Consider the following 10,826-nt stretch of genomic DNA (forward strand, 5'->3'; position numbering starts at 1 on the left):
TTGGATAGTTGTAAGGAGAGCCACATAAGTGACTCTGATGGAATTGTGCAGCACATTAAAATCAAAGTGGATTTTTTTAAAAGCCCAAACTCATGGCTTTAGTTCTAATCCACTGGACAAATGTTTGGGATTACACACATTTTATTGTTGAAGAAAAGATGATTCAGTAGTTCAGTGCTGCCCTGCCCTGTTCTCTTCCAGTTGTGCTGAATTTATATGTAGTAGTTCCAGAAGTAAGATTTGAGGTAAATGACCCATGTATATATTACTTATAGGGTTCCAGAAATTATTCAAAAAAAAATTTTTTTTAAAGTAGTGAATTACTGAGTTTGTATCATATTTCGGAATAAAACCCCTCATTTGAAAGTAAAGTCTTTGGCTTCTGTTGCAGGAACAGAAGAACTTGCCTCAATTTGTACTGTTTGTAATTATTATAATTTTTGTAAATAAAGTTGGTTTTGTTTATATGTTTCTTTTTTAATTTAAACATGCTTTCAGTGTAGATACAATATTATTTCTGTGACTCCAAAGGTGTTTTATAACAATTCTGGAGTGAAAATGTACATGATATAATGAATATATCTGAACTAGTAATTACAATTGGTAGGTTTCTCAGAGTTCCACACTTATATTAGAAGAAATTTTTTTTAATAATTGAAAAATTTATCATAGTCATGTCTGATTTTAAGAATAAATTGTATGAGAGGTTTTAGAACAAAAAGAAACCATCTCTTCCCTCTTATTCCGGTTCCCAAAAGTAATCACTTTTAACTTGTGGTAAACTGCCATGTTTAAATAAGATACTTGTACAATTATTTCTGTTTTTCAGTTATCAGACAGTGTATCTTTTTTTCATTGCAAATTTATTATAGCATTTGTTGTGGAACTGTTAAGAAATATAGTAAAACACAAAGGAAAAAACTGTTAGCGTTCTACCTAGAGTATCAATTAACATTTGGTAATAAGATTTTTCTTTTAAAAAATCTACATGTATACTTTTCTTTAAAAAATGAGAATAGTATTTCCTGAGATGCTGCTATTTTTTTTGTTAGTAACCTATATCATTTGAATTGAAAATTCAATATTTAAGCCTTCCCTTGTTGGTATAGTGCTAGGAATATTTTTCCATTTGAGTGTTTGCTTTATAAATTTGCTGGCTAACATCCCATTATGTGGAATATGTCAAAATGTATCTGCTTTTTATTATTGGGTATTTATGATTTGTTATAACATTTTGTTTATGAACTATTATCAAAATTTAGGATACATTTAGGGGCTGGGGTTGTCGCTCAGTGTTAGAGTTCTTGCCTAGCATGTGTGAGGCATGGGGTTCGATTCTCAGCACCACATATAAATAAGTTAATTAATTAAATAAAGGTCCATCAACAACTAAAAAAAAATTTAGGATACATTCAAAGGAATTTTTTAAAAAGTTTTTTGATGCTGTTTTCAGTTGCTGCTATAACAAATTACCATAAACATGTTGGCTTAAATTAACAGCACAAATTTATCTCAGAATAAATTTTTATAGGTCAGAAGTTCCAAATAGGCCTCAATGGGCAAAAATCATTGGTGGGTAGGGCTGCTTTCTTTCCTGTAGGCAGTAGTGAAGAATGGTTCGTTTTCTAGATTTTGGAAATTATCCTCATTAAGTAGCTTTTGGCCAGCTATTGAGTCTCACACTGTGTGACTGACTCTTCCACATTTAAAGAGTTCTTGCAATTATACCAGGCTGGATAATCCAGGATAATCTTTTTATCTCAAGTTAGCAATTATCAGCAACTTTATTCCATTTGCTGCTGTGTTGCTAAGCGATGGTGTTCTCTAGGTTAGGTGTATTAAATACATTTTCCACTTAAAATGTTTTTAGTTTACAGTAGGTTTATCAGAATCTAACCTCATCATAAACCAAGAAGCATCTGTATTTATAATAGTCGGTTGATGGGTGGATGAGTGAACAAAGTGACACTTACGTACATGCACAGTAATATTCACCCTTATCAAAAAAAAAGGAACTGCTGAAACATGTTATAAATGTGGATGAGGGCATAAGGCTAAGTGAAATAAAACAGTCACAAAAGAGTAAATGCTATATGGTTAAATTTATGAGGTACCTAGAGTAATCAAATTCATAGAGGCAGAAAATTGGTTCTCCCGGGGCTGGGGGAAGGGAAAGTAGGGAATTAGCATTTAAAGGGTATGGGAAGATGAAAATAAGGTTTTGGAGATGGATGGTTGTATAGTAGTGCTATGGTCAAAAGACAATGTTGATGTTATGGTTTAGATGTGAAGTGTCCCCCAAAAGCTTATGTCTGAGATAGTGCAAGAAAGTTTAGAAGTGAAATGACAGGGTTATGAGAATCAACCTCATCAGTACATTAATCCCCTGAGAGGGATTAACTGGGTTGTAACTAGGCAGAGAGGGTGTGGCTGCAGGAGGTAGATTACAGGGGGTGTACCTATGGGGCTTACATTTTGTCCCTGGTCTGCAGTATCTCTGCTTCCTGGAACCATGTCCTGAGCCAATTTCCTGTCCATGCCCTTTTGCCATTATGTGCTGCCTACCTTGGGGGGCACAGCAACAATGAGACCTCTGAAACTGTGAGCCCCCAAAAAACATTTCCTCCTCTAAAATTATTCTTGTCAGTTCTTTTGGTCATAGTCACAGTGGCCAAAAAAAAAAAAAAGGCTGACAAACAATCGGCAATGATCTGGAGAACCTGAAACCATCAGGATGCTGGTATAAAATGGGGCAGTCACGTTGGTAAACATTTTATTCCTTAAAAGTCAAACATAGTTTGTACAGTCCAGACATTCCACTTTTAAGTATATGTCAAAGAGAACTGAAAACATGTCTGCAAAAACTTGCACACAAGTTTTTAAGTTTTATTCACAAAAGTCAAAAGAAACACAAGTGTCCAACTTATGAGTGGGTAAATAAAATGTATATACATCTATAAAAAGGAATGATATACTGATACTACATCATGAATGAATCTCAAAGTAAGTGAGCAGCTACAGAAATGCAAATTAAAACTACACTGAGATTTTATCTCCAGTCAGAATGGCAATTATTAAGAATACAAGTAATAAATGTTCGCGAGGATGTGGGGAAAAAGGTACTCAAACGATGCTGATAGGACTGCAAATTGGTGCAACCACTCTGGAAAGCAGTATGGAAATTCCTCAAAAAACTAGTAATGGACCAATATTTGACCCAGCTATCCCACTCCTCAGTATATATCCAAAGGATTTAAAATCAGCATACTATAGTGACCACATCAATGTTTATAGCAGCACAATTCACAATAGCTAAGCTATGGAACCAACCTGGGGGCTCTTCAACAGATGAATAGATGAAGAAAATGTGGTATATATACACAATGGAGTATTGCTCAGCCATTAAGAAGAATGACTATGAAATTCGCCAGTACATGGATGGAGACTACCATGCTAAGTGAGAGAAGCCACTCCCCAAAGGCCAAATGTGCAATGTTTTTGCTGATATGTGGAAGCTAACCCTCAATAAAGGCAGGTGGGGGGAAGAATAGAAATTTCATAGATTAGACAAAGGGGAATGAAGGGAAGGGGAGATAGGAAAAGGATTTGCTTTGTACATAATAATGAATACACCACAGGGAATCCTGCCACCATATACATTAGCAAGAATGGGGTCCTAATTAGAGTAAGATATATTCCATGCTTGTAAAATTATATCAAAAATGGATTCTGTCATGTATAACTTCAAAGAACCAATAAAATAGTAAGTGAAAGGAGCAACACAAAAGCATGTGTTGTATGATTCCATTTTTATGAAAGTTCTGGAGTAGGCAAATCTTTAGAGCCAGAACGAACGTGTGGCTTTAAAGAAATGCTGGAAAGACAGATGGGGAGTGACTACCAATGGTTACAGTGTTCCTTTTTTTTATTCTTTCAGATTTTATTATTATACATATTATTATACGTAACAGTGGAATTTATTGTTGTACATTCATACATGTGTAGATAAAACAATACAATTTATTTGTTCTGTATCATTCCCCAGCATTTCCCTTTTCTTTTCCTCCTCCCCCTCACCCCCAGTCCCTTTACTACATGTAGGATTTTTTCTTTTTTTTTTTTGGTACCAGGGATTGTACCTAGGGGCACTTAACCATTGAGCCACAGTCCCAGACCTCTTTAATTTTTTTAATATTCACTAAGTTGCTTAGGGCCCAAGTTGCTGAGGTTGACCTTGAACTTGTAGTCCTCCTGAGTTGCTGGGATTACAGGGGTGTGCCACCACACACAGTTAAGGTTCCTTTTTTTTTCTTTTCTTTTTTTTTTTTTTTTAATTGTATACAAATGGGATACATGTTGTTTCTCTATTTGTACATAGAGTCAAGGTATACCATTTGTGTAATCATACGTTTACATAGGGCAATGATGTTTATTTTTTTTCCCTTCCCCCCCACCCCTCCCACCCCTCTTTTCCCTCTATACAGTCCTTCTTTCCTTCATTCTTACCACTCTCCTTATCCCTAACCCTAAACCTAACCCTAAACCTAATGCTAACCCCTCCCACCCCCCATTATATGTCCTCATCCGCTTATCAGCGAGATCATTCGTCCTTTAGTTTTTTCAGATTGGCTTATCTCATTTAGCATGATATTCTCCAATTTCGTCCATTTGCCTACAAATGCCATAATTTTATCATTCTTCATTGTGGAGTAATATTCCATTGCATAAATATGCCACAGTTTCTTTATCCAATCATTAACTGAAGGGCATCTAGGTTGGTTCCACAATCTGGCTATGGTGAATTGAGCAGCAATGAACATTGATGTGGCTGTATCTCTGTAGTATGCTGATTTTAAGTCCTTTGGGTATAGGCCAAGGAGTGGGATAGCTGGGTCAAATGGTGTTTCCATTCCAAGCTTTCTGAGGAATCTCCACACTGCTTTCCAGAGTGGCTGCACTAATTTGCAACCCCACCAGCAATGTATGAGTGTTCCTTTTTCACCACATCCTCGCCAACACCTATTGTTGCTTGTTTTCTTCATAATCGCCATTCTAATTGGGGTGAGATGAAATCTTAGGGTACTTTTGATTTGCATTTCCCTTATTACTAGGGATGTTGAACATTTTTTCATATATCTGTTGATTACTTGTACATCTTCTTCTGTGAAGTGTCTGTTCATTTCCTTAGCCCATTTGTTGATTGGATTATTTGTATTCTTCGTGTAGAGTTTTTTGAGTTCTTATAGATTCTGGAAATTAGCGCTCTATCTGAGGTATGGTTGGCAAAAATATTCTCCCACTCTGTAGGCTCTCTCTTCACATTTCTGATAGTTTCCTTTGCTGAGAGAAAGCTTTTTAGTTTGAATCTATCCCAGTTGTTGATTCTTGCTTTTATTTCTTGTGCTATGGGAGTCCTGTTAAGGAAGTCTGATTAAGGTTTCTTTTTGATGGAAGTAAAAATGTTCTGAAATTGGATGGTGATGCTTGAAAAACTGAATCAGCTCGATCCACAAGCAGCCTCTGGGATCAGGGCAGGGCAGCCAGAGACCTCTTCAGGCGGCTCTGCCCACTCCGGCTGCAGGCTCTCTTCACGGGGTGATCCAAGATGGCGGCCTAGAGGGAGACTGCACCCCCAGTCGCTCCAGAACCCAGGAGTTAAGAAGGGGAGGCATTGAGAGACTCGGACTGAAATAGAGCCACGGGTGAGTCTGCCCACTGGGTAAAGCTCAGCCCGGGTGGCAGGCCTAGATAGAGGTGGCTTAGCGGAGCCGGGCAGGGCAGCTAGAGTCTTCCCAAGGTAGCCTTCCACACTCCGGCAGTGGGCTCCTCCCACACGGCCAGCTGCACGGTGCAGGCCCACAGTGAGAGCATTTCCGCACAGAGCCAGTTCCAAACCGTGGAACCAGTAGGGGGCTAGGGGCAGTTTTCTTCGGATGCGCTGCTTTATCAGATTCCTCCAAGATATCAGGCTACTGAAGGCTGGGAGGTGATACACTGGAAATCTACCAGGACACTATAAGCCAATAGCGGAAAACTGCAATATCTCAGGGTCCCACTGACAACTGACCAATATGAGAAAACAAGGGAAGAAAATGTCCCAAACAAACCTAGATACTACATCAATAAAACCCAATGACAGCACAGCAGAAGAAATGTCAGAAAGGGAGTTCAGAATGTACGTAATTAAAACGATCAGAGAAGCTAATGAGGAGATGAAAGAGCAAATGCAGGCATTGAAGGAGGAGATGAAAGAGCAAATGCAGGCATTAAATGATCGCACCAATCAACAGTTAAAAAACCAAATACGGGAAGCAAGAGATCATTTCAATAAAGAGTTAGAGATACTGAAAAAAAAACAAACTGAAATCCTTGAAATGAAGGAAACAATAAACCAAGTTAAAAACTCCATAGAAAGCATAACCAATAGGATAGAACACCTGGAAGACAGAACCTCAGACATTGAAGACAAATTATTTAATCTTGAAAGCAAAGTTGGCCAAACAGAAAAGATGGTAAGAAATCATGAACAGAATCTACAAGAATTATGGGATATCATGAAAAGGCCAAATTTAAGAATTATTGGGATTGAGGAAGGCTTAGAGAAACAAACCAAAGGAATGAACAATCTATTCAATGAAATAATAACAGAAAATTTCCCAAATCTGAAGAATGAAATGGAAAACCAAGTACAAGAGGCTTATAGAACTCCAAACATACAAAATTGTATTACAACAGACCCACACCAAGGCACATTATTATGAAAATACCTAACATACAAAATAAAGACAGAATTTTAAAGGCCGCGAGAGAAAAGAATCAAATTACATTCAGAGGGAAACCAATAAGAATATCAGCAGATTTTTCAATCCAGACCCTAAAAGCTAGAAGGGCCTGGAACAACATATACCAAGCCCTGAAAGAAAACGGATGCCAACCAAGAATCTTATACCCAGCAAAACTTACCTTCAAATTTGACGATGAAATAAGATCCTTCCATGATAAACAAAAGCTAAAGGAATTTACAAAAAGAAAGCCAGCATTACAGATCATTCTCAGCAAAATATTCCATGAGGAAGAGATGAAAAACAACGATGCAAATCAGCAACAGGAGGTGCTAGCCTAAAGGAATAGCCAAATAAAGGAGAAACCAAATCATGTCAAAAACAAATATGAGTCAATTGACTGGGAATACAAATCATATCACAATAATAACCCTGAATGTTAATGGCCTGAATTCATCAATCAAAGACATAGACTGGCAGATTGGATTAAAAAGAAAAATCCAACAATATGCTGCCTGCAAGAGACTCACCTCATAGAAAGAGACACCCATAGACTAAAGGTGAAAGGATGGGGAAAAACATACCATGCACACGGACACAGCAAAAAAGCTGGAGTATCCATCCTCATCTCAGATAATGTGGACTTCAAACCAAAACTAGTCAGAAGGGATAAAGAAGGACATTACATGCTGCTTAAGGGAAGCATAAATCAGCAAGACATAACAATCATAAATATCTATGCCCCGAACATTGGCTCATCCACGTACGTCAAACAAATCCTTCTCAATTCCAGAAATCAAATAGACCACAACACAATAATACTAGGCGATTTTAACACACCTCTCTCACCACTGGATAGATCGTCCAAACAAAAATTGAATAAAGAAACTATAGATCTCAACAACACAATCAGCAATTTAGACTTAACGGACATATATAGAATATACCATCCAACAAAGAACGAATACACTTTCTTCTCAGCAGCACATGGATCCTTCTCTAAAATAGACCATATTTTATGCCACAAAGCTACTGTTAGCAAATACAAGAAGATAGAGATACTACCTTGTACTCTATCAGATCATAATGGATTGAAATTAGAAATAAATGACAATAAAAAACAGAAACTTCTCCAATACCTGGAGACTAAATAATACACTATTATATGATGAATGGATAACAGAAGACATCAGGAGGGAAATAAAAAAATTCTTAGAAGTAAATGAGAACAAAGACACATCATATCAAAATCTCTGGGACACTATGAAAGCAGTACTTAGAGGAAGATTTATTTCATGGGGTGCATTCAAAAAAAGAAGTAGAAATCAACAAATAAACGACTTAACACTACAGCTCAAAGCGCTAGAAAAAGAAGAGCAAACCAATACCAAAAGTAGTAGAAGACAGGAAATAGTTAAAATCAGAGCCGAAATCAATGAAATCGAAACAAAAGAAACAATTGGAAAAATTAACAAAATAAATAGTTGGTTCTTTGAAAAAATAAATAAAATTGATAAACCCTTAGCCACACTAACAAAGAGAAAGAGGGAGAAAACTCAAATTACTAAAATTCGGAATGAACAAGGAAACATCACAACAGACACGAGTGAAATACAAAACATAATTAGAAGCTATTTTGAAAATCTATACTCCAACAAAACAGAAAACCTCGAAGACATCAACAAATTTCTAGAGACATATGAACTACCTAAACTGAACGAGGAGGACATACACAACTTAAATAAACCAATTTCAAGCAATGAAATAGAAGAGGTCATCAAAAGCCTACCAACAAAGAAAAGTCCAGGACCAGATGGGTTCTCAGCCGAGTTCTACAAAACCTTTAAAGAAGAGCTCATTCCAATACTCCTCAAACTATTCCATGAAATAGAAGAGGAGGGAACCCTCCCAAACTCGTTCTATGAAGTCAATATCACCCTGATACCTAAACCAGACAGAGACACATTGAGGAAAGAAAATTTCAGACCAATATCCTTAATGAACATCGACACAAAAATTCTCAACAAAATTTTAGCAAATCGCATACAAATATATATTAAAAAGATAGTGCACCACGATCAAGTGGGTTTTATCCCAGGGATGCAAGGTTGGTTCAACATTCGGAAATCAATAAATTTCATTCACCATATCAACAGACTTAAAGTTAAGAATCACATGATTATTTCAATAGATGCAGAAAAAGCATTCGATAAAATACAGCATCCCTTCATGCTCAAAACACTAGAAAAAATTGGGGTAGTGGGAACATTCCTAAACATTATAAAGGCAATCTACGCTAAGCCCATGGCTAATATCATTCTAAATGGTGAAAAACTGAAAGCGTTCCCCCTAAAAACTGGAACAAGGCAGGGATGCCCTCTTTCACCACTTCTATTCAACATCATCCTTGAGACTCTAGCCAGAGCAATCAGACAAACCAAAGAAATTAAAGGGATACGAATAGGAAAAGAAGAACTCAAACTATCCCTGTTCGCTGATGACATGATTATATATTTAGAGGAACCTGGAAATTCCACCAGAAAACTTTTAGAACTCATAAGTGAATTCAGTAAAGTAGCAGGTTACAAGATCAATGCTCATAAATCCAATGCATTTTTATACATAAGTGATGAATCTTCAGAAAGAGAAATTAGGAAAACTACCCCATTCACAATAGCATCGAAAAAAATAAAATACTTGGGAATCAATCTCACAAAAGAGGTGAAAGACCTCTACAATGAGAACTACAGAACACTAAAGAAAGAAATTAAAGAAAACCTTAGAAGATGGAAAGATCTCCCATGTTCCTGGATAGGCAGAATTAATATCATCAAAATGGCTATACTACCTAAAGTGCTATACAGATTCAATGCAATTCCAATTAAAATCCCAATGATGTACCTTGCAGAAATAGAGCAAGCAATTATGAAATTCATCTGGAAGAATAAAATACCTAGAATAGCTAAAGCAATCCTCAGTAGCAAGAGCGAAGCAGGGGGTATTGCAATACCAGATCTTCAACTCTACTACAAAGCAATAGTAACAAAAACGGCATGGTATTGGTACCAAAATAGACAGGTAGATCAATGGTACAGAATAGAGGACATGGACACAAACCCAAATAAATACAATTTTCTCATACTAGACAAAGGTTCCAAAAATATGCAATGGAGAAAAGATAGCCTCTTCAACAAATGGTGCTGGGAAAACTGGAAAACCATATGCAATAGAATGAAATTAAACCCCTATCTCTCACCCTACACAAAACTCAACTCAAAATGGATCAAGGACCTCGGAATCAGACCAGAGACCCTGCATCTTATAGAGGAAAAGGAAGGTCCAAATCTTCAACTTGTTGGCTTAGGATCAGACTTCCTTAACAGGACTCCCATAGCACAAGAAATAAAAGCAAGAATCAACAACTGGGATAGATTCAAACTTAAAAGCTTTCTCTCAGCAAAGGAAACTATCAGAAATGTGAAGAGAGAGCCTACAGAGTGGGAGAATATTTTTGCCAACCATACCTCAGATAGAGCGCTAATTTCCAGAATCTATAAAGAACTCAAAAAACTCTACACGAAGAATACAAATAATCCAATCAACAAATGGGCAAAGGAAATGAACAGACACTTCACAGAAGAAGATGTACAAGTAATCAACAGATATATGAAAAAATGTTCAACATCCCTAGTAATAAGGGAAATGCAAATCAAAAGTACCCTAAGATTTCATCTCACCCCAATTAGAATGGCGATTATGAAGAAAACAAGCAACAATAGGTGTTGGCGAGGATGTGGTGAAAAAGGAACACTCATACATTGCTGGTGGGGTTGCAAATTAGTGCAGCCACTCTGGAAAGCAGTGTGGAGATTCCTCAGAAAGCTTGGAATGGAAACACCATTTGACCCAGCTATCCCACTCCTTGGCCTATACCCAAAGGACTTAAAATCAGCATACTACAGAGATACAGCCACATCAATGTTCATTGCTGCTCAATTCACCATAGCCAGATTGTGGAACCAACCTAGATGCCCTTCAGTTGAT

Source organism: Sciurus carolinensis, chromosome 5 (assembly GCF_902686445.1).
Source record: "Sciurus carolinensis chromosome 5, mSciCar1.2, whole genome shotgun sequence".
Classification (NCBI taxonomy): Eukaryota; Metazoa; Chordata; class Mammalia; order Rodentia; family Sciuridae; genus Sciurus; species Sciurus carolinensis.